Source organism: Hypanus sabinus, unplaced genomic scaffold (genome assembly GCF_030144855.1).
Source record: "Hypanus sabinus isolate sHypSab1 unplaced genomic scaffold, sHypSab1.hap1 scaffold_2231, whole genome shotgun sequence".
Taxonomy (NCBI): domain Eukaryota; kingdom Metazoa; phylum Chordata; class Chondrichthyes; order Myliobatiformes; family Dasyatidae; genus Hypanus; species Hypanus sabinus.
In genome coordinates, this window is record NW_026780343.1 from 15,196 (window position 1) to 40,545 (window position 25,350).

The 25,350-nt window shown below is 53.8% G+C and overlaps 1 long non-coding RNA gene and 1 pseudogene across 4 annotated transcripts; both read right to left on the reverse strand.

Annotated features, from left to right (window-relative positions):
- Positions 1 to 54: 54 nt before the first annotated feature.
- Positions 55 to 24,627, reverse strand: LOC132387814 (mediator of RNA polymerase II transcription subunit 19-B-like; annotated as a pseudogene).
- Positions 6,432 to 15,416, reverse strand: LOC132387815 (uncharacterized). Of its 4 annotated transcripts, none has more exons than XR_009510022.1 (4): positions 14,179 to 15,416; positions 9,919 to 13,752; positions 8,854 to 9,492; positions 6,432 to 8,073 (listed from the first exon to the last, which is right to left on the reverse strand). It is a non-coding gene; the product is annotated as an uncharacterized LOC132387815 (long non-coding RNA). The 4 variants fall into 4 exon arrangements; XR_009510024.1 differs by having other exon boundaries at positions 9,919 to 11,977; positions 12,120 to 15,416; XR_009510023.1 differs by having other exon boundaries at positions 6,432 to 6,866; positions 7,293 to 8,073; positions 9,919 to 15,416.
- Positions 24,628 to 25,350: the final 723 nt, after the last annotated feature.

The following is a 25,350-nucleotide window of genomic DNA, read 5'->3' on the forward strand; positions in this document are numbered from 1 at the left end:
CTGGACTGGGACGGCAGCGGGGTGGGGGGTTGACACAAGGATGTGAGGCGCCGGCACCGAGGAACAGAAAGCGTTTTATTGCACACTGTAAACGAGACGAGGCAGAACGAAGCTGCCGTGGCGGAGCGGGCAGGCTGGCCCAGTCCTTTCTCGCTGGAGGGCGGGTACACACGGCGCCCCGGATCCACTGCCTCCGCCCACCGGTGTCCCCTGGGAGCCTGGGGCAGCGTTGTGGGGGGTGAAAGGTGAGGGGTCACAGGGTCAGGCTCACACCCCCATCACTACCGCAGGCTGCTGCCAGTCTGTGCTGTGCTCATTGCCGGGTGGTCGGGGCTGTGACGGTTCTGTGGGGCACAGGGAGAGGAGAGGGGGTCAGAGCCCAGACACTGTGACAGTCCTCTCCCATTCCACCCTCACTCCCTTAACCTCTCCCCATCACTATCCACCCTCCACCTCTAACCACTCCATCTCCCCTTCTCCCCACCCGTTACCCCCCTCACCCCTTTCACCTCTGCTGCCCATCACAATTTACCCCTCCCAGTCTCCCCTTTACCTTGCCCAAGCCCTTCCCTCTCCCCAACATCCACCCCTTCGTTCCCTTCCCTCCACCCATTCCACCTCTCCCCCATCACTACCCTCCTACTTTGCCTCTTCTCTTTCTCTCACCCCCTCGCCCCATCTTCTCCCCTCCATCTCACTCCCTCCCTATCCTCGCTACTGCCCCATTCCCTCTGTCCAAGTCGTCACCTTCTTCTTCTTCTTCTCTTTCTTCTTCTTTTCCGGTCGGGATCATCTCTTTCTTCTTTTTCTTCTTCTTGTGGTCCGAGTCCGACGGCGTCTCTGCGGGTGGGAGAGATGTCAGTGACCTCCTCCTTCCCATCACCCCCCTCCTGGTGACCTCCTCCTTCCCATCACCCCCTCCTGGAGAGAGTGTCAGGTGTGACCTCCTCCTTCCCATCACCCCCCTCCTGGAGAGATGTCAGTGACCTCCTCCTTCCCATCACCCCCCTCCTGGAGAGATGTCAGTGACCTCCTCCTTCCCATCACCCCCCTCCTGGAGAGATGTCAGTGACCTCCTCCTTCCCATCACCCCCCTCCTGGAGAGATGTCAGTGACCTCCTCCTTCCCATCACCCCCCTCCTGGAGAAATGTCAGTGACCTCCTCCCTTCCCATCACCCCCTCCTGGAGAGATGTCAGTGACCTCCTCCTTCCCATCACCCCCCCTCCTGGGAGATGTCAGTGACCTCCTCCTTCCATCTTCCCCCTCCTGGAGAGATGTCAGTGACCTCCTCCTTCCCATCACCCCCCTCCTGGGGAGATGTCAGTGACCTCCTCCTTCCCATCACCCCCCTCCTGGAGAGATGTCAGTGACCTCCTCCTTCCCATCACCCCCCTCCTGGAGAGATGTCAGTGACCTCCTCCTTCCCATCACCCCCCTCCTGGAGAGATGTCAGTGACCTCCTCCTTCCCATCACCCCCCTCCTGGAGAGATGTCAGTTACCTCCTCCTTCCCATCACCCCCCTCCTGGAGAGATGTCAGTGACCTCCTCCTTCCCATCTTCCCCCTCCTGGAGAGATGTCAGTGACCTCCTCCTTCCCGTCCTCCCCCTCCTGGAGAGATGTCAGTGACCTCCTCCTTCCCGTCTTCCCCCTCCTGGAGAGATGTCAGTGACCTCCTCCTTCCCATCTTCCCCCTCCTGGAGAGATGTCAGTGACCTCCTCCTTCCCATCTTCCCCCTCCTGGAGAAATGTCAGTGACCTCCTCCTTCCCATCACCTCCCCTCCTGGAGAGATGTCAGTGACCTCCTCCTTCCCGTCTTCCCCCTCCTGGAGAGATGTCAGTGACCTCCTCCTTCCCATCACCCCCCTCCTGGGGAGATGTCAGTGACCTCCTCCTTCCCATCTTCCCCCCTCCTGGGGAGATGTCAGTGACCTCCTCCTTCCCATCCGACCCCCCCCTCCTGGGGAGATGTCAGTGACCTCCTCCTTCCATCACCCCCCCTCCTGGAGAGATGTCAGTGACCTCCTCCTTCCCATCACCCCCCTCCTGGGGAGATGTCAGTGACCTCCTCCTTCCCATCACCCCCCTCCTGGAGAGATGTCAGTGACCTCCTCCTTCCCATCACCCCCCCTCCTGGGGAGATGTCAGTGACCTCCTCCTTCCCATCACCCCCCTCCTGGGGAGATGTCAGTGACCTCCTCCTTCCCATCACCCCCCTCCTGGAGAGATGTCAGTGACCTCCTCCTTCCCATCTTCCCCCTCCTGGAGAGATGTCAGTGACCTCCTCCTTCCCATCTTGCCACTCCTGGAGAGATGTCAGTGACCTCCTCCTTCCCATCTTCCCCCTCCTGGAGAGATGTCAGTGACCTCCTCCTTCCCATCTTCCCCCTCCTGGAGAGATGTCAGTGACCTCCTCCTTCCCATCACCCCCCCTCCCGGAGAGATATCAGTGACCTGCTCCTTCCCATCTTCCCCCTCCAGGAGAGATGTCAGTGACCTGCTCCTTCCCATCTTCCCCCTCCAGGAGAGATGTCAGTGACCTGCTCCTTCCCATCTTCCCCCTCCTGGAGAGATGTCAGTGACCTGCTCCTTCCCATCACCCCCCTCCTGGAGGGACAGAGAGCACCACTGATCCCATGATCCCCCCACCACCCAGAGCTATGGAGACCTTCCCCATCCTACAATACCCTACATCAGCACACAGTGACCTTCCCCATCCCATCAGCCCCCTCACGGGAACACAATGACCTTCTCTGTCTCATCATGTGTACATGGTGACCTTCCCCATCCCATCAGCCCCCTCACAGGAACACAATGACCTTCTCTGTCTCATCATGTGTACATGGTGACCTTCCCCATCCCATCAGCCCCTACAATGGAACACAATGACCTTCTCTGTCTCATCATGTGTACGTGGTGACCTTCACAATCCCATCAGCCCCTACACAGGAACACAATGACCTTCTCTGTCTCATCATGTGTACATGGTGACCTTCCCCATCCCAACAGCCACTACACGGGAACACAATGACCTTCTCTGTCTCATCATGTGTACATGGTGACCTTCCCCATCCCAACAGCCCCCTCACAGGAACACAATGACCTTCTCTGTCTCATCATGTGTACATGGTGACCTTCACAATCCCAACAGCCCCCACACGGGAACACAATGACCTTCTCTCTCTCATCATGTGTACATGGTGACCTTCACAATCCCAGCATCCCCCACATGGGAACACAATGACCTTCTCTGTCACATCATGTGTACATGGTAACCTTCACAATCCCAGCAGCCCCTACACGGGAACACAATGACCTTCTCTGTATCATCATGTGTACATGGTGACCTTCCCCATCCCAACAGCCCCTACACGGGAACACAATGACCTTCTCTGTCTCATCATGTGTACATGGTGACCTTCCCCATCCCATCAGCCCCTACACGGGAACACAATGACCTTCTCTGTCTCATCATGTGTACGTGGTGACCTTCCCCATCCCATCAGCCCCTACACGGGAACACAATGACCTTCTCTGTCTCATCATCTGTACGTGGTGACCTTCCCCATCCCATCAGCTCCTACAATGGAACACAATGACCTTCTCTGTCTCATCATGTGTACATGGTGACCTTCCCCATCCCATCAGCCCCCTCACAGGAACACAATGACCTTCTCTGTCTCATCATGTGTACATGGTGACCTTCACAATCCCATCAGCCCCCTCACAGGAACACAATGACCTTCTCTGTCTCATCATGTGTACATGGTGACCTTCACAATCCCAACAGCCCCTACACGGGAACACAATGACCTTCTCTGTCTCATCATGTGTACGTGGTGACCTTCCCCATCCCATCAGCCCCTACACGGGAACACAATGACCTTCTCTGTCTCATCATGTGTACGTGGTGACCTTCCCCATCCCATCAGCCCCTACACGGGAACACAATGACCTTCTCTGTCTCATCATGTGTACATGGTGACCTTCCCCATCCCAACAGCCCCTACACGGGAACACAATGACCTTCTCTGTCTCATCATGTGTACATAGTGTCCTTCCCCATCCCAACAGCCCCTACACGGGAACACAATGACATTCTCTGTCTCATCATGTGTACATGGTGACCTTCCCCATCCCATCAGCCCCCTCACGGGAACACAATGACCTTCTCTGTCTCATCATGTGTACATGGTGACCTTCCCCATCCCATCGGCCCCCTCACGGGAACACAATGACCTTCTCTGTCTCATCATGTGTACATGGTGACCTTCCCCATCCCATCAGCCCTCTCACGGGAACACAATGACCTTCTCTGTCTCATCATGTGTACATGGTGACCTTCCCCATCCCATCAGCCCCCTCATGGGAACACAATGACCTTCTCTGTCTCATCATGTGTACATGGTGACCTTCCCCATCCCAACAGCCCCCTCACGGGAACACAATGACCTTCTCTGTCTCATCATGTGTACATGGTGACCTTCACAATCCCATCAGTCCCTACACGGGAACACAATGACCTTCTCTGTCTCATCATGTGTACATGGTGACCTTCCCCATCCCAACAGCCCCTACAAGGGAACACAATGACCTTCTCTGTCTCATCATGTGTACATGGTGACCTTCCCCATCCCATCAGCCCCCTCACAGGGACACAATGACCTTCTCTGTCTCATCATGTGTACATGGTGACCTTCCCCATCCCATCAGCCCCCTCACGGGAACACAATGACCTTCTCTGTATCAGCATGTGTACATGGTGACCTTCCCCATCCCATCAGCCCCCTCACGGGAACACAATGACCTTCTCTGTCTCATCATGTGTACATGGTGACCTTCCCCATCCCATCAGCCCCCTCACAGGAACACAATGACCTTCTCTGTCTCATCATGTGTACATGGTGACCTTCCCCATCCCATCAGCCCCTACATGGGAACACAATGACCTTCTCTGTCTCATCATGTGTACGTGGTGACCTTCACAATCCCATCAGCCCCTACACAGGAACACAATGACCTTCTCTGTCTCATCATGTGTACATGGTGACCTTCCCCATCCCAACAGCCACTACACGGGAACACAATGACCTTCTCTGTCTCATCATGTGTACATGGTGACCTTCCCCATCCCAACAGCCCCCTCACAGGAACACAATGACCTTCTCTGTCTCATCATGTGTACATGGTGACCTTCACAATCCCAACAGCCCCCACACGGGAACACAATGACCTTCTCTCTCTCATCATGTGTACATGGTGACCTTCACAATCCCAGCATCCCCCACATGGGAACACAATGACCTTCTCTGTCACATCATGTGTACATGGTAACCTTCACAATCCCAGCAGCCCCTACACGGGAACACAATGACCTTCTCTGTATCATCATGTGTACATGGTGACCTTCCCCATCCCAACAGCCCCTACACGGGAACACAATGACCTTCTCTGTCTCATCATGTGTACATGGTGACCTTCCCCATCCCATCAGCCCCTACACGGGAACACAATGACCTTCTCTGTCTCATCATGTGTACGTGGTGACCTTCCCCATCCCATCAGCCCCTACACGGGAACACAATGACCTTCTCTGTCTCATCATGTGTACGTGGTGACCTTCCCATCCCAACAGCCCCTACACGGGAACACAATGACCTTCTCTGTCACATCATGTGTACATGGTAACCTTCACAATCCCAACAGCCCCTACACGGGAACACAATGACCTTCTCTGTCTCATCATCTGTACGTGGTGACCTTCCCCATCCCATCAGCTCCTACAATGGAACACAATGACCTTCTCTGTCTCATCATGTGTACATGGTGACCTTCCCCATCCCATCAGCCCCCTCACGGGAACACAATGACCTTCTCTGTCTCATCATGTGTACATGGTGACCTTCACAATCCCATCAGCCCCTACACGGGAACACAATGACCTTCTCTGTCTCATCATGTGTACGTGGTGACCTTCCCCATCCCATCAGCCCCTACACAGGAACACAATGACCTTCTCTGTCTCATCATGTGTACGTGGTGACCTTCCCCATCCCATCAGCCCCTACACGGGAACACAATGACCTTCTCTGTCTCATCATGTGTACATGGTGACCTTCCCCATCCCAACAGCCCCTACACGGGAACACAATGACCTTCTCTGTCTCATCATGTGTACATAGTGTCCTTCCCCATCCCAACAGCCCCTACACGGGAACACAATGACATTCTCTGTCTCATCATGTGTACATGGTGACCTTCCCATCCCATCAGCCCCCTCACGGGAACACAATGACCTTCTCTGTCTCATCATGTGTACATGGTGACCTTCCCCATCCCATCAGCCCCCTCACAGGAACACAATGACCTTCTCTGTCTCATCATGTGTACATGGTGACGTTCACAATCCCATCAGCCCCTACACGGGAACACAATGACCTTCTCTGTCTCATCATGTGTACGTGGTGACCTTCCCCATCCCAACAGCCCCTACACGGGAACACAATGACCTTCTCTGTCTCATCATGTGTACATGGTGACCTTCACAATCCCATCAGCCCCTACACGGGAACACAATGACCTTCTCTGTCTCATCATGTGTACTTGGTGACCTTCCCCATCCCAACAGCCCCTACACGGGAACACAATGACCTTCTCTGTCTCATCATGTGTACTTGGTGACCTTCCCCATCCCAACAGCCCCCACATGGGAACACAATGACCTTCTCTGTCTCATCATGTGTACGTGGTGACCTTCCTCATCCCAACAGCCCCTACACGGGAACACAATGACCTTCTCTGTCTCATCATGTGTACATGGTGACCTTCACAATCCCATCAGCCCCTACACGGGAACACAATGACCTTCTCTGTCTCATCATGTGTACTTGGTGACCTTCCCCATCCCAACAGCCCCTACACGGGAACACAATGACCTTCTCTGTCTCATCATGTGTACTTGGTGACCTTCACAATCCCATCAGCCCCCTCACAGGAACACAATGACCTTCTCTGTCTCATCATGTGTACGTGGTGACCTTCCCCATCCCAACAGCCCCTACACGGGAACACAATGACCTTCTCTGTCTCATCATGTGTACATGGTGACCTTCCCCATCCCAACAGCCACTACACAGGGACACAATGACCTTCTCTGTCTCATCATGTGTACATGGTGACCTTCCACATCCCAACAGCCCCTACACGGGAACACAATGACATTCTCTGTATCATCATGTGTACATAGTGACCTTCCCCATCCCAACAGCCCCTACACAGGAACACAATGACCTTCTCTGTCTCATCATGTGTACATAGTGACCTTCCCCATCCCAACAGCCCCTACACGGGAACACAATGACCTTCTCTGTCTCATTATGTGTACATGGTGACCTTCACAATCCCATCAGCCCCCACATGGGAACACAATGACCTTCTCTGTCTCATCATGTGTACATGGTGACCTTCCCCATCCCATCAGCCCCCTGACGGGAACCCAATGACCTTTTCTGTCTCATCATGTGTACATGGTGACCTTCCCCATCCCAACAGCCCCCACACGGGAACACAATGACCTTCTCTGTCTCATCATGTGTACATGGTGACCTTCCCCATCCCAACAGCCCCTACACGGGAACACAATGACATTCTCTGTCTCATCATGTGTATGTGGTGACCTTCCCCATCCCATCAGCCCCTGCACAGGAACACAATGACCTTCTCTGTCTCATCATGTGTATGTGGTGACCTTCCCCATCCCATCAGCCCCCTCACAGGAACACAATGACCTTCTCTGTCTCATCATGTGTACATGGTGACCTTCCCCATCCCATCAGCCCCTACAATGGAACACAATGACCTTCTCTGTATCATCATGTGTACATAGTGACCTTCACAATCCCATCAGCCCCCTCACGGGAACACAATGACCTTCTCTGTCTCATCATGTGTACATGGTGACCTTCCCCATCCCATCAGCCCCTACACGGGAACACAATGACCTTCTCTGTCTCATCATGTGTACGTGGTGACCTTCCCCATCCCAACAGCCCCTACACGGGAACACAATGACCTTCTCTGTCTCATCATGTGTACATGGTAACCTTCACAATCCCAACAGCCCCTACACGGGAACACAATGACCTTCTCTGTCTCATCATCTGTACGTGGTGACCTTCCCCATCCCATCAGCTCCTACAATGGAACACAATGACCTTCTCTGTCTCATCATGTGTACATGGTGACCTTCCCCATCACATCAGCCCCCTCACGGGAACACAATGACCTTCTCTGTCTCATCATGTGTACATGGTGACCTTCACAATCCCATCAGCCCCCTCACAGGAACACAATGACCTTCTCTGTCTCATCATGTGTACATGGTGACCTTCACAATCCCAACAGCCCCTACACGGGAACACAATGACCTTCTCTGTCTCATCATGTGTACGTGGTGACCTTCCCCATCCCATCAGCCCCTACACGGGAACACAATGACCTTCTCTGTCTCATCATGTGTACGTGGTGACCTTCCCCATCCCATCAGCCCCTACACGGGAACACAATGACCTTCTCTGTCTCATCATGTGTACATGGTGACCTTCCCCATCCCAACAGCCCCTACACGGGAACACAATGACCTTCTCTGTCTCATCATGTGTACATAGTGTCCTTCCCCATCCCAACAGCCCCTACACGGGAACACAATGACATTCTCTGTCTCATCATGTGTACATGGTGACCTTCCCATCCCATCAGCCCCCTCACGGGAACACAATGACCTTCTCTGTCTCATCATGTGTACATGGTGACCTTCCCCATCCCATCAGCCCCCTCACAGGAACACAATGACCTTCTCTGTCTCATCATGTGTACATGGTGACCTTCACAATCCCATCAGCCCCTACACGGGAACACAATGACCTTCTCTGTCTCATCATGTGTACGTGGTGACCTTCCCCATCCCAACAGCCCCTACACGGGAACACAATGACCTTCTCTGTCTCATCATGTGTACGTGGTGACCTTCCCCATCCCAACAGCCCCTACACGGGAACACAATGACCTTCTCTGTCTCATCATGTGTACATGGTGACCTTCACAATCCCATCAGCCCCTACACGGGAACACAATGACCTTCTCTGTCTCATCATGTGTACATGGTGACCTTCACAATCCCATCAGCCCCTACACGGGAACACAATGACCTTCTCTGTCTCATCATGTGTACTTGGTGACCTTCCCCATCCCAACAGCCCCTACACGGGAACACAATGACCTTCTCTGTCTCATCATGTGTACTTGGTGACCTTCCCCATCCCAACAGCCCCCACATGGGAACACAATGACCTTCTCTGTCTCATCATGTGTACGTGGTGACCTTCCTCATCCCAACAGCCCCTACACGGGAACACAATGACCTTCTCTGTCTCATCATGTGTACATGGTGACCTTCACAATCCCATCAGCCCCTACACGGGAACACAATGACCTTCTCTGTCTCATCATGTGTACTTGGTGACCTTCCCCATCCCAACAGCCCCTACACGGGAACACAATGACCTTCTCTGTCTCATCATGTGTACTTGGTGACCTTCACAATCCCATCAGCCCCCTCACAGGAACACAATGACCTTCTCTGTCTCATCATGTGTACGTGGTGACCTTCCCCATCCCAACAGCCCCTACACGGGAACACAATGACCTTCTCTGTCTCATCATGTGTACATGGTGACCTTCCCCATCCCAACAGCCACTACACAGGGACACAATGACCTTCTCTGTCTCATCATGTGTACATGGTGACCTTCCACATCCCAACAGCCCCTACACGGGAACACAATGACATTCTCTGTATCATCATGTGTACATAGTGACCTTCCCCATCCCAACAGCCCCTACACAGGAACACAATGACCTTCTCTGTCTCATCATGTGTACATAGTGACCTTCCCCATCCCAACAGCCCCTACACGGGAACACAATGACCTTCTCTGTCTCATTATGTGTACATGGTGACCTTCACAATCCCATCAGCCCCCACATGGGAACACAATGACCTTCTCTGTCTCATCATGTGTACATGGTGACCTTCCCCATCCCATCAGCCCCCTGACGGGAACCCAATGACCTTTTCTGTCTCATCATGTGTACATGGTGACCTTCCCCATCCCAACAGCCCCCACACGGGAACACAATGACCTTCTCTGTCTCATCATGTGTACATGGTGACCTTCCCCATCCCAACAGCCCCTACACGGGAACACAATGACATTCTCTGTCTCATCATGTGTATGTGGTGACCTTCCCCATCCCATCAGCCCCTGCACAGGAACACAATGACCTTCTCTGTCTCATCATGTGTATGTGGTGACCTTCCCCATCCCATCAGCCCCCTCACAGGAACACAATGACCTTCTCTGTCTCATCATGTGTACATGGTGACCTTCCCCATCCCATCAGCCCCTACAATGGAACACAATGACCTTCTCTGTATCATCATGTGTACATAGTGACCTTCACAATCCCATCAGCCCCCTCACGGGAACACAATGACCTTCTCTGTCTCATCATGTGTACATGGTGACCTTCCCCATCCCATCAGCCCCCTCACAGGGACACAATGACCTTCTCTGTCTCATCATGTGTACATGGTGACCTTCCCCATCCCATCAGCCTCCTCACAGGAACACAATGACCTTCTCTGTCTCATCATGTGTACATGGTGACCTTCCCCATCCCATCAGCCCCCTCACAGGAACACAATGACCTTCTCTGTCTCATCATGTGTACATAGTGACCTTCCCCATCCCAACAGCCCCTACACGGGAACACAATGACCTTCTCTGTCTCATCAAGTGTACGTGGTAACCTTCCCCATCCCATCAGCCCCTACACGGGAACACAATGACCTTCTCTGTCTCATCATGTGTACATGGTGACCTTCCCCATTCCAACAGCCCCTACATGGGAACACAATGACCTTCTCTGTCTCATCATGTGTACATGGTGACCTTCCCCATCCCAACAGCCCCTACACGGGAACACAATGACCTTCTCTGTCTCAGCATGTGTACATGGTGACCTTCACAATCCCATCAGCCCCTACACAGGAACACAATGACCTTCTCTGTCTCATTATGTGTACATAGTGACCTTCCCCATCCCAACAGCCCCTACACGGGAACACAATGACATTCTCTGTCTCATCATGTGTACATGGTGACCTTCCCCATCCCATCAGCCCCTACAATGGAACACAATGACCTTCTCTGTCTCATCATGTGTACATGGTGACCTTCCCCATCCCATCAGCCCCCACATGGGAACACAACGTCCTTCTCTGTCTCATCATGTGTACGTGGTGACCTTCACAATCCCATCAGCCCCCACATGGGAATACAATGACCTTCTCTGTCTCATCATGTGTACGTGGTGACCTTCCCCATCCCAACAGCCCCTACACGGGAACACAATGACCTTCTCTGTCTCATCATGTGTACATGGTGACCTTCCCCATCCCAACAGCCCCCTCACGGGAACACAATGACCTTCTCTGTCTCATCATGTGTACATGGTGACCTTCACAATCCCATCAGTCCCTACACGGGAACACAATGACCTTCTCTGTCTCATCATGTGTACATAGTGACCTTCCCCATCCCAACAGCCCCTACACGGGAACACAATGACCTTCTCTATCTCATCATGTGTACATGGTGACCTTCACAATCCCATCAGCCCCCACATGGGAACACAATGACCTTCTCTGTCTCATCATGTGTACATGGTGACCTTCCCCATCCCAACAGCCCCTACACGGGAACACAATGACCTTCTCTGTCTCATCATGTGTACATGGTGACCGTCCCCATCCCATCAGCCTCCTCACAGGAACACAATGACCTTCTCTGTCTCATCATGTGTACATGGTGACCTTCCCCATCCCATCAGCCCCCTCACGGGAACACAATGACCTTCTCTGTCTCATCATGTGTACATGGTGACCTTCCCCATCCCAACAGCTCCTACACGGGAACACAATGACCTTCTCTGTCTTATCATGTGTACATGGTGACCTTCCCCATCCCAACAGCCCCTACACGGGAACACAATGACCTTCTCTGTCTCATCATGTGTACATGGTGACCTTCCCCATCCCATCAGCCCCCTCACAGGAACACAATGACCTTCTCTGTCTCATCATGTGTACATGGTGACCTTCACAATCCCATCAGCCCCCTCACAGGAACACAATGACCTTCTCTGTCTCATCATGTGTACATGGTGACCTTCACAATCCCAACAACCCCTACATGGGAACACAATGACCTTCTCTGTCTCATCATGTGTACATGGTGACCTTCCCCATCCCATCAGCCCCCTCACAGGAACACAATGACCTTCTCTGTCTCATCATGTGTACATGGTGACCTTCACAATCCCATCAGCCCCTACACGGGAACACAATGACCTTCTCTGTCTCATCATGTGTACATGGTGACCTTCCCCATCCCATCGGCCCCCTCACGGGAACACAATGACCATCTCTGTCTCATCATGTGTACGTGGTGACCTTCCCCATCCCATCAGCCCCCTCACGGGAACACAATGACCTTCTCTGTCTCATCATGTGTACGTGGTGACCTTCCCTATCCCATCAGCCCCCTGACGGGAACACAATGACCTTCTCTGTCTCATCATGTGTACATAGTGACCTTCCCCATCCCATCAGCCCCCTCACAGGAACACAATGACCTTCTCTGTCTCATCATGTGTACATGGTGACCTTCACAATCCCATCAGCCCCTACACGGGAACACAATGACCTTCTCTGTCTCATCATGTGTACATAGTGACCTTCCCCATCCCAACAGCCCCTACACGGGAACACAATGACCTTCTCTGTCTCATCATGTGTACGTGGTGACCTTCCCCATCCCAACAGCCCCTACACGGGAACACAATGACCTTCTCTGTCTCATCATGTGTACATGGTGACCTTCACAATCCCATCAGCCCCTACACGGGAACACAATGACCTTCTCTGTCTCATCATGTGTACATAGTGACCTTCCCCATCCCAACAGCCCCTACACGGGAACACAATGACCTTCTCTGTCTCATCATGTGTACATCGTGACCTTCCCCATCCCATCAGCCCCTACAATGGAACACAATGACCTTCTCTGTCTCATCATGTGTACATGGTGACCTTCCCCATCCCATCAGCCCCGACATGGGAACACAATGACCTTCTCTGTCTCATCATGTGTACGTGGTGACCTTCACAATCCCATCAGCCCCCACATGGGAACACAATGACCTTCTCTGTCTCATCATGTGTACGTGGTGACCTTCCCCATCCCAACAGCCCCTACACGGGAACACAATGACCTTCTCTGTCTCATCATGTGTACATGGTGACCTTCACAATCCCATCAGCCCCTACACGGGAACACAATGACCTTCTCTGTCTCATCATGTGTACTTGGTGACCTTCCCCATCCCAACAGCCCCTACACGGGAACACAATGACCTTCTCTGTCTCATCATGTGTACTTGGTGACCTTCCCCATCCCAACAGCCCCCACATGGGAACACAATGACCTTCTCTGTCTCATCATGTGTACGTGGTGACCTTCCTCATCCCAACAGCCCCTACACGGGAACACAATGACCTTCTCTGTCTCATCATGTGTACATGGTGACCTTCACAATCCCATCAGCCCCTACACGGGAACACAATGACCTTCTCTGTCTCATCATGTGTACTTGGTGACCTTCCCCATCCCAACAGCCCCTACACGGGAACACAATGACCTTCTCTGTCTCATCATGTGTACTTGGTGACCTTCACAATCCCATCAGCCCCCTCACAGGAACACAATGACCTTCTCTGTCTCATCATGTGTACGTGGTGACCTTCCCCATCCCAACAGCCCCTACACGGGAACACAATGACCTTTTCTGTCTCATCATGTGTACATGGTGACCTTCCCCATCCCAACAGCCCCCACACGGGAACACAATGACCTTCTCTGTCTCATCATGTGTACATGGTGACCTTCCCCATCCCAACAGCCCCTACACGGGAACACAATGACATTCTCTGTATCATCATGTGTACATAGTGACCTTCCCCATCCCAACAGCCCCTACACAGGAACACAATGACCTTCTCTGTCTCATCATGTGTACATAGTGACCTTCCCCATCCCAACAGCCCCTACACGGGAACACAATGACCTTCTCTGTCTCATTATGTGTACATGGTGACCTTCACAATCCCATCAGCCCCCACATGGGAACACAATGACCTTCTCTGTCTCATCATGTGTACATGGTGACCTTCCCCATCCCATCAGCCCCCTGACGGGAACCCAATGACCTTTTCTGTCTCATCATGTGTACATGGTGACCTTCCCCATCCCAACAGCCCCCACACGGGAACACAATGACCTTCTCTGTCTCATCATGTGTACATGGTGACCTTCCCCATCCCAACAGCCCCTACACGGGAACACAATGACATTCTCTGTCTCATCATGTGTATGTGGTGACCTTCCCCATCCCATCAGCCCCTGCACAGGAACACAATGACCTTCTCTGTCTCATCATGTGTATGTGGTGACCTTCCCCATCCCATCAGCCCCCTCACAGGAACACAATGACCTTCTCTGTCTCATCATGTGTACATGGTGACCTTCCCCATCCCATCAGCCCCTACAATGGAACACAATGACCTTCTCTGTATCATCATGTGTACATAGTGACCTTCACAATCCCATCAGCCCCCTCACGGGAACACAATGACCTTCTCTGTCTCATCATGTGTACATGGTGACCTTCCCCATCCCATCAGCCCCCTCACAGGAACACAATGACCTTCTCTGTCTCATCATGTGTACATGGTGACCTTCACAATCCCATCAGCCCCCTCACAGGAACACAATGACCTTCTCTGTCTCATCATGTGTACGTGGTGACCTTCCCCATCCCAACAGCCCCTACATGGGAACACAATGACCTTCTCTGTCTCATCATGTGTACATGGTGACCTTCACAATCCCATCAGCCCCCTCACGGGAACACAATGACCTTCTCTGTCTCATCATGTGTACATGGTGACCTTCACAATCCCATCAGCCCCCTCACAGGAACACAATGACCTTCTCTGTCTCATCATGTGTACGTGGTGACCTTCCCCATCCCATCAGCCCCCTCACAGGAACACAATGACCTTCTCTGTCTCATCATGTGTACATGGTGACCTTCCCCATCCCAACAGCCCCTACACGGGAACACAATGACCTTCTCTGTCTCATCATGTGTACATGGTGACCTTCCCCATCCCATCAGCCCCCTCACAGGAACACAATGACCTTCTCTGTCTCATCATGTGTACGTGGTGACCTTCACAATCCCATCAGCCCCTACACGGGAACACAATGACCTTCTCTGTCTCATCATGTGTACGTGGTGACCTTCCCCTTCCCATCAGCCCCTACAATGGAACACAATGACCTTCTCTGTCTCATCATGTGTACGTGGTGACCTTCCCCATCCCATCAGCTCCTACAATGGAACACAAAGACCTTCTCTGTCTCATCATGTGTACGTGGTGACCTTCCCCTTCCCATCAGCCCCTACAATGGAACACAATGACCTTCTCTGTCTCATCATGTGTACGTGGTGACCTTCCCCATCCCATCAGCCCCTACAATGGAACACAATGACCTTCTCTGTCTCATCATGTGTACGTGGTGACCTTCACCATCCCATCAGCCCCTACAATGGAACACAATGACCTTCTCTGTCTCATCATGTGTACGTGGTGACCTTCCCCATCCCAACAGCCCCCTCACAGGAACACAATGACCTTCTCTGTCTCATCATGTGTACATGGTGACCTTCCCCATCCCATCAGCCCCTACAATGGAACACAATGACCTTCTCTGTCTCATCATGTGTACATGGTGACCTTCCCCATCCCATCAGCCCCTACAATGGAACACAATGACCTTCTCTGTCTCATCATGTGTACATGGTGACCTTCCCCATCCCAACAGCCCCCTCACAGGAACACAATGACCTTCTCTGTCTCATCATGTGTACATGGTGACCTTCCCCATCCCATCAGCCCCTACAATGGAACACAATGACCTTCTCTGTCTCATCATGTGTACATGGTGACCTTCCCCATCCCATCAGCCCCTACAATGGAACACAATGACCTTCTCTGTCTCATCATGTGTACATGGTGACCTTCCCCATCCCAACAGCCCCCTCACAGGAACACAATGACCTTCTCTGTCTCATCATGTGTACATAGTGACCTTCCCCATCCCAACAGCCCCTACAATGGAACACAATGACCTTCTCTGTCTCATCATGTGTACGTGGTGACCTTCTCAATCCCATCAGCCCCTACACGGGAACACAATGACCTTCTCTGTCTCATCATGTGTACATAGTGACCTTCACAATCCCATCAGCCCCCTCACAGGAACACAATGACCTTCTCTGTCTCATCATGTGTACATGGTGACCTTCACAATCCCATCAGCCCCCTGACAGGAACACAATGACCTTCTCTGTCTCATCATGTGTACATGGTGACCTTCCCCATCCCAACAGCCCCTACACGGGAACACAATGACCTTCTCTGTCTCATCATGTGTACATGGTGACCTTCCCCATCCCATCAGCCCCTACAATGGAACACAATGACCTTCTCTGTCTCATCATGTGTACATGGTGACCTTCCCCATCCCATCAGCCCCCTCATGGGAACACAATGACCTTCTCTGTCTCATCATGTGTACATGGTGACCTTCACAATCCCAGCAGCCCCCACACGGGAACACAATGACCTTCTCTGTCTCATCATGTGTACGTGGTGACCTTCCCCATCCCATCAGCTCCTACAATGGAACACAAAGACCTTCTCTGTCTCATCATGTGTACGTGGTGACCTTCCCCTTCCCATCAGCCCCTACAATGGAACACAATGACCTTCTCTGTCTCATCATGTGTACATGGTGACCTTCCCTATCCCAACAGCCCCTACACGGGAACACAATGACCTTCTCTGTCTCATCATGTGTACGTGGTGACCTTCCCCATCCCAACAGCCCCCTCATGGGAACACAATGACCTTCTCTGTCTCATCATGTGTACATGGTGACCTTCCCCATCCCATCAGCCCCTACACGGGAACACAATGACCTTCTCTGTCTCATCATGTGTACATGGTGACCTTCACAATCCCATCAGCCCCCTCACAGGAACACAATGACCTTCTCTGTCTCATCATGTGTATGTGGTGACCTTCCCCATCCCAACAGCCCCCTCACAGGAACACAATGACCTTCTCTGTCTCATCATGTGTACATGGTGACCTTCACAATCCCAGCAGCCCCCTCACAGGAACACAATGACCTTCTCTGTCTCATCATGTGTACATGGTGACCTTCACAATCCCATCAGCCCCCACACAGGAACACAATGACCTTCTCTGTCTCATCATGTGTACATGGTGACCTTCACAATCCCATCAGCCCCCTCACAGGAACACAATGACCTTCTCTGTCTCATCATGTGTACATGGTGACCTTCACAATCCCATCAGCCCCCACACGGGAACACAATGACCTTCTCTGTCTCATCATGTGTACATGGTGACCTTCACAATCCCATCAGCCCCCTCACGGGAACACAATGACCTTCTCTGTATCATCATGTGTACGTGGTGACCTTCCCCATCCCATCAGCCCCCACACGGGAACACAATGACCTTCTCTGTCTCATCATGTGTACGTGGTGACCTTCCCCATCCCAACAGCCCCCACATGGGAACACAATGACCTTCTCTGTCCCACTATGCCCAAACATGTGTACATTCTGAGCTTGCCTATCGTATCACCCACCACCCCCGAACAGGAGTAGATGGCGACTTTCCCCGTCCCATCATACCCCACTAGGAATACATGGGGACCTTTCCCATCCTATCAGACCCCACCAGGAGTACCCTGAGGGTGACCTCCCCGTCCTGTCATCCCCCACCAGGAGTACACTACGACCTTCTCCTTTCCATCAGCCCCCACCAGGAATACACAGTGACCTTCCCCTTCCCATCACCAGGAGTACACCGCGACCTCCCCGTCCCATCAGCCCTCACCAGGAGCACACTACGACCTTCTCCTTCCCATCGGCCCCCACCAGGAGCACACTACGACCTTCTCCTTCCCATCAGACCCCACTAGGTATACACAGTGACTTTCCCCTGTCCTATCACCAGGAGTGCACGGCGACCTCCGCGTCCCATCAGCCCTCACCAGGAGCACACTACGACCTTCTCCTTCCCATCAGCCCTCACCAGGAGCACACTACGACCTTCTCCTTCCCATCGGCCCCCACCAGGAGCACACTACGACCTTCTCCTTCCCATCAGACCCCACTAGGTATACACAGTGACTTTCCCCTATCCTATCACCAGGAGTGCACGGCGACCTCCCCGTCCCATCGGCGCTCACCTGGGGGCACGGGGTCCTGGGCACGGCTGTGCCTGTGACGGTGCCGGTTCTTCTTGCGAGGGGGCTGCAGGTGCATCAGCCGGTACTGCTCGGGTAGCTGTGGGGGGGAAACAGAGGGAGGGTCAGAACATGAGTGAGCCCGCCACCGCTCTCAGACACTCTGGGCCGGTGTGCGGAGATGTGGATGAGGGATGAAGGAGGGGAGAGACAGGAAGGGGGAAAGAGGTGACGACCTGCAGGCTACATACACTAGTTATAAACATACCTCTTCTGAATTACTCTCACTGTAACACGTGACATGCAATTTCCCTCTGAGCAAATGTGCTTTTAAAACCGACTGAACGAACAACACACTTCAGCGTCTTCTGAAGGACTCTCAAGCAAGCACCTTTAAGCGGACTAAGTGCCATGCCCCGTTACGATTTCTAGCGCTGTGCTGCGAAGCATTTCATTTTAGCTGCTTACTGTAAAGAGCAGTGCTGGTCGGACGTTTCGGTCTCGGCTGAAGATGAGGGGCCACGTTGTCCGACTTGGGAATTGCTGTGTCGGCCAACCAGGGTGGAGGGGTCGGGGGGAGGGTGGTAGGTTCCGGAGCAGGAACCGGGGACGGTCAGCGGCGGAGTTCTCGGTCCTTTGGCGGGAGCCGCGGAAAAGGGTAGACCGGGAGGGACGCCCGGACGGGAAGACACGACTGCAAGGAGTCCTTTGCAAGGCGAAGGAGACCAAGATGGGAATGTCTACCGGGGATTGGTGATGAGACTCCAGTGCCGTGAGCTAATGGTCAAACCCAGCTTCTGGAAGAGACGAGCTCCAATGTTTATGGGCACGTTTAGACTGGTTTAACTGTAACGGGCCCTTTTTATTTATTTTTCAATCTTCTTAACTATTTAATAAAGCTGAAATTGGTGATCTCCTTGGTGATCTTATGCTGGTATATGTGTTATTTCTCGCCGACAGGCAATTCTGTATAGACGGTACTTACATAGCACTCGCTCAAATCAATGTTCCGTTAACCGGAGCGTCCCAACTTCCCGGTTTGGTTGAACCCCAAATCATACCGCCCCGGACGTGTATTAGTATTAAGGTGGGCTTCTCACTGCTGAGTCACGTGGCTGTTAGCAGAGTTAGCCAGGTTTGCACACGAGCCCGGTGAGACGGCTACAGAAGGTTCAACACTGTGGCCCGAAGCGAGACAGGAGGGCGAGGGGAGGGAGCTCCAAGCCAGGCTGATACGCGGACGGATGGGTCTCACCTTCCCTCAATTCTACCCAGCATCCCGTCAGCCAATGCGCAGTCGGCGGAGAATAAAATTGAAGGCCTGAGGATGAGACGGCAGCATCGGAGGGAAATGAGAGACTGCCGTGTTCTATGCGTAAAGGAGACGTGGCTTACTGGCAGCACGCCAGATGCAGCCATCAGACCCGAAGGCTCCTCGATTCGCTGGTTGGACCGAACCGCTGATTCGGAAAAGGGCAAAGGTGGCAGCGCGCGTTTCGCGATAATCAAGCGCCCGAGACACTGCGCGATGCCATCTCCAAACGAGGAGCACTGCATCCCGACGCATTTGAGACCACAGTCGGGGAGTTCAGCCAGGCTTGTTGCAAGTAAACCCTGCGTTGTGGCCTCGGGCACCAGGGGTCCCCACGCACTGGACCCGTGTCACACTCCGATAAGAACGCCGACTGTCTCACGGCCAGACCGCGAATCGGAACATCGGACCACTCGGCTGTCCCGCTCCTACCCGCGCACAGGCAGAGGCTAAAGGACAAAGCTCCAGACATTAGGACAACAGAGAGGCAGTCGGGGGAGAAACGGCTACGGGATTGCTTCGAGCCTGTGCTCAAGGATCTGAAGGAATGCACCTTGGCCGTCAAGGACTTCACTAGGAATAATTGTCGACGAGCGTATCCCCACAAAATCATCCGATCTTCCCCAACCAGGGGTCGTGGATGAACCGCGAGTCCCGCCCGGGGCCAGGTCAGCCGCATTCAAGCCCGGAGACCGGGAACCACCTCTGGAAATCCATCGCGCAGGCGAAGTGGAAATTCCCCACCAAGCTTGAATCAACGAACGATGCCATCACCCCTCCGAGAGCGAAATCGAGGGGCATGGAGGGGCAGCAGGGCTGCGCTTCCAGGTGAGATCAGTGCCTTCGGGGCTCGCTTCGACCGTCGAAATGTGGAGGGACTCCCACGGTCCCCGATTTCAAGAGCCCAGGCTAACGTGCGAACCCAGTAAAGGCCAGACGGGTACCTGGCCACGGAACGAAGACCTGGACTGATCAACGCCCACTGAGATCTTCAACCTCTCCCCTCAGCAATCACTCCGCTCTTCAAGAAAAGGGAGGGAGGCAGAAGAAAGGAAACCGTAGGCCAGTTGGTCTGATCTGAGTGGTTGGGAAGATGTTGTTGTCGATTATTAAGGACGAGGTCTCGGGGTACTCGGAGACAGATGACAAAATGGGCCGTAGTCAGCTCGGATTCCTCAAGCGAAAACCTTCCCTGACGAATCTGTTGGAATTCTTTGAAATAGCAAGCAGGATAGACAAAAGAGGATCGGTTGGTGTTGTGTACTTGGACTTTCAGAAAGGAGGCCTTTGACGAGGCCGTTTAACAAGCTACGAGCCCGTGGTGTTACAGGGAAGATTCCAGCATGGGTCGAGCAGTGGGCGACTGGCCGGAGGCGAAGAGCGGGAACAAAGGGAACCTCGTCAGACTGGCTGCCAGTGACCAGTGGTGATCCACAGGGTGTGCGTTGGGACCGATTCTTTCCATGTTATATATCGATGACTTGGATGAGGTAATTGAGGGCTTTGTTGCAACGTTTGCGGACGAGGTGAAGACGGGTGGAGGGGCAGGTAGTGTTGAGGAGGTAGAGAGGCTGCAGAAGGACTTGGACTGATTTGGAGAATGGGCAAAGAAGGGGCAGATGGAATAGAGTGTCGGGAAATGTACAGTCATGCACTTTGGTAGAATAAATTAAAGCACAGACTATATGTGGGGAAAATTTAAAAATCCGAGGTGCAAAGGGACTTGGGAGTCCTCGTGCAGGATTCCCTGAGGGTTAATTTGCAAGTCGGGTCTGTGGTGAGGAAGCCAAATGAGATGCAAGCATTCATTTCAAGAAGATTAGAATAAAAGAGCGAGGATGCAATGTGGAGATTTTATAAGGCCCTGGCGAGGCCTCGCTCGGAGGACTGTGAGCAGTTTGGGGCCCCTCGTCTGAGAAAGGATGTGATGTGGAGATTTTATAAGGCCCTGGCGAGGCCTCGCTCGGAGGACTGTGAGCAGTTTGGGGCCCCTCGTCTGAGAAAGGATGTGCTGACACTGGCGAGGGTTCAGAGCAGGTCCACGGAAATAATCCCGGCACTGAACGGCTTGTCAAAAGAGGAGCGTTTGATGGCTCTGGGCCTGCGCTCACTGGAGTTCAGAGGGATGAGGGGACACCTCACTGAAACCTATCGAATGGAGAAAGGCTGAGATAGAGTGGATGTGGAGAAGATGTTTACGACCGTGGAGGAGTCTATGGACACAGCCTCAGAATCGAGGGGAATCTTTTTAGAACAGAGATGAGGAGGAACTTCTTCAGACAGTGGTGAAATTGTGAAATTCTTTGCCACAGGCCAAGTCTTTGCGTACGTTTAAGGCAGAGGATGGTAGATTCTTGACTGGTCAGGGCACGAAGGGACACAGGGAGAGGGCAGGAGATTGGGGCTGAGGGGAAAATGGATCAGCCGTGATGGAAACAGCAGAGTAGACTTGACGGGCCAAGTGGCCTAATTTGGCCCCTGTATCTGATGCTCCGATGGTCGGAGGTCCAGCTTCAGGCAGGCTCCAGTCCTACCCGTGCCCAGGAAGGTCGCGGTAACCTGCCCCAGTGACCGTCGCCCAGTGACACAGTTCTGAGAGGCTGGTGTCGGAGCCCAGGAAGGTCGCGGTAACCTGCCCCAGTGACCGTCGCCCAGTGGCACAGTTCTGAGAGGCTGGTGTCGGAGCCCAGGAAGGTCGCGGTAACCTGCCCCAGTGACCGTCGCCCAGTGACACAGTTCTGAGAGGCTGGTGTCGGAGCCCAGGAAGGTCACGGTAACCTGCCCCAGTGACCGTTGCCCACTGGCACAGTTCTGAGAGGCTGGTGTCGGAGCCCAGGAAGGTCGCGGTAACCTGCCCCAGTGACCGTCGCCCACTGGCACAGTTCTGAGAGGCTGGTGTCGGAGCCCAGGAAGGTCGCGGTAACCTGCCCCAGTGACCGTCGCCCAGTGACACAGTTCTGAGAGGCTGGTGTCGGAGCCCAGGAAGGTCGCGGTAACCTGCCCCAGTGACCGTCGCCCACTGGCACAGTTCTGAGAGGCTGGTGTTGAAGCATCTCAGCTCCTCTCTGAGGGGCAGCTGGGATCTACTCCAGTTTGCCTCCCGGAGCCACAGCTCGACATCAGACACCATCTTGCCCATTCAACCCCGGAGTAGCTGGACTGCAAAGTGCGTCCATCGGGATGTCGTTTATCGATTGCAGCTCGGCATTTAGTACCAGGACCCCCTCAAAGCTAATCGCCAAATCCCAAACCTGGGCCTCAGTACCTCCTTGTGGATTTCCGCACTTGGAAGCCCCGCTCAGTTTCCGACACAGGAGCACCACAGGGACGCGTGCTTCGTCCCCTACTCCGTTCACTCCACACCGACCACTGCGGCGGAGCACAGCTCCAACAGCAGATACAAATCGGCTGACGACACCACTGTTCAGGGACAGTTATTACCCCTCAGTTTCCGACACAGGAGCACCACAGGGACGCGTGCTTCGTCCCCTACTCCGCTCACTCCACACCGACCACTGCGGCGGAGCACAGCTCCAACAGCAGATACAAATCGGCTGACGACACCACTGTCGTGGGCCGAATGAAAGGGGGCGATCGATTAACATACAGGAGGGACAGTGAAAATCTGACTGAGTGGTGTAATAACCACAACCTCCCATTCAATGTCAGCAAGACCAATTAACTGATGGTAGACTTCAGGAGAGGGAAACCAGAGGTCCATGTGCCAGCAATTGAAGATCCGCAGTGTTGCCATGGCAACTGGCCGGTGCTGGTGACTGCAGTGCCCTGACTTCCTGTGGAGTTGGCAAAGATTTGGCACGATCTATAACTTTGATAAACTGCAGCAGCTGTGTGGTGGAGAGCACAGTGACTGGCTGTGTCGCGGCCTGGTACGGGAGCACCAATGACCTTGAATGGAAAATCCTATAAAGAGCGGAGCATTTGGCCCAGACCACGACGGGGTACAGACCTCCCCACCACTGAGCACATCTCCCCGATACACTGTCGCAGGAAAGCAGCATCCATCACCAGGGACACCCACCACCCAGGACACGCTCTCTTCTCGCTGCTGTCATCAGGAAGGAGGAACAGGAGCCTCAGGACTCACACCACCAGGTTCAGGGACAGTTATTACCCCTCAACCATCAGGAAGGAGGAACAGGTGCCTCAGGACCCACACCACCAAGTTCAGGGACAGTTATTACCCCTCAACCATCAGGAAGGAGGTACAGGAGCCTCAGGACTCACACCACCAGGTTCAGGAACAGTTATTACCCCTCAACCATCAGGAAGGAGGTACAGGAGCCTCAGGACGCACACCACCAGGTTCAGGGACAGTTATTCCCCCTCAACCATCAGGAAGGAGGTACAGGAGCCTCAGGACTCACACCACCAAGTTCAGGAACAGTTATTCCCCCTCAACCATCAGGAAGGAGGTACAGGAGCCTCAGGACCCACACCACCTTGTTCAGGGACAGTTATTACCCCTCAACCATCAGGAAGGAGGTACAGGAGCCTCAGGACTCACACCACCAGGTTCAGGAACAGTTATTATCACTCAACCATCTGGAGGACGCAGGGTGACAGGGAGAGGGAGGGAGGGGGTTATATTTATTACTTTACCGGGCCCGTGTGCAGTCGGAAGCCTGTGAGCAGAGTTCCCGTCAGCAGGGTGAACGAGTTCCCACAGATCGGGGGCTTCTCGATGAGGGAGCGGAGGCTGCTGTTGTCCTGCGTGCAGGGCAGGTCGATCATTCCTGGGGGGAGAGAAATCAGTGACATGGAAAGAGAAGCATCCCAAACCAATAGCCATATTGCCACAACACCAGACACTGTTGGCATCACCCCCTCCCTCCTCCACATCCCTCCCCGTCTCCGTCACCCCTCCCTCCCCTACAACCCTCCATGTCTCCGTCACCCCTCCCTCCCCTACAACCCTCCCTGTCTCCGTCACCCCTCCCTCCCCCACACCACTCCGTCTCCATCACCCCTCCCTCCCCGTCTCCGTCACCCCTCCCTCCCCTACAACCCTCCATGTCTCCGTCACCCCTCCCTCCCCCACACCCCTCCCTCCCCTACAGAGCTACATGTCTCCGTCACCCTCTCCCTCCCCCACACCACTCCCCATCTCCGTCACCCCTCCCTCCCCTACAACCCTCCCCGTTTCCGTCACCCCTCCCTCCCCCACACCACTCCCTGTCTCCGTCACCCCTCCCTCCCCCACATCCCTCCCCGTCTCCGTCACCCCTCCCTCCCCTACAACCCTCCCCGTTTCCGTCACCCCTCCCTCCCCCACACCACTCCCTGTCTCCGTCACCCCTCCCTCCCCTACAACCCTCCCCGTTTCCGTCACCCCTCCCTCCCCCACACCACTCCCTGTCTCCGTCACCCCTCCCTCCCCCACATCCCTCCCCGTCTCCGTCACCCCTCCCTCCCCCACATCCCTCCCCATCTCCGTCACCCCTCCCTCCCCCACACCACTCCCTGTCTCCGTCACCCCTCC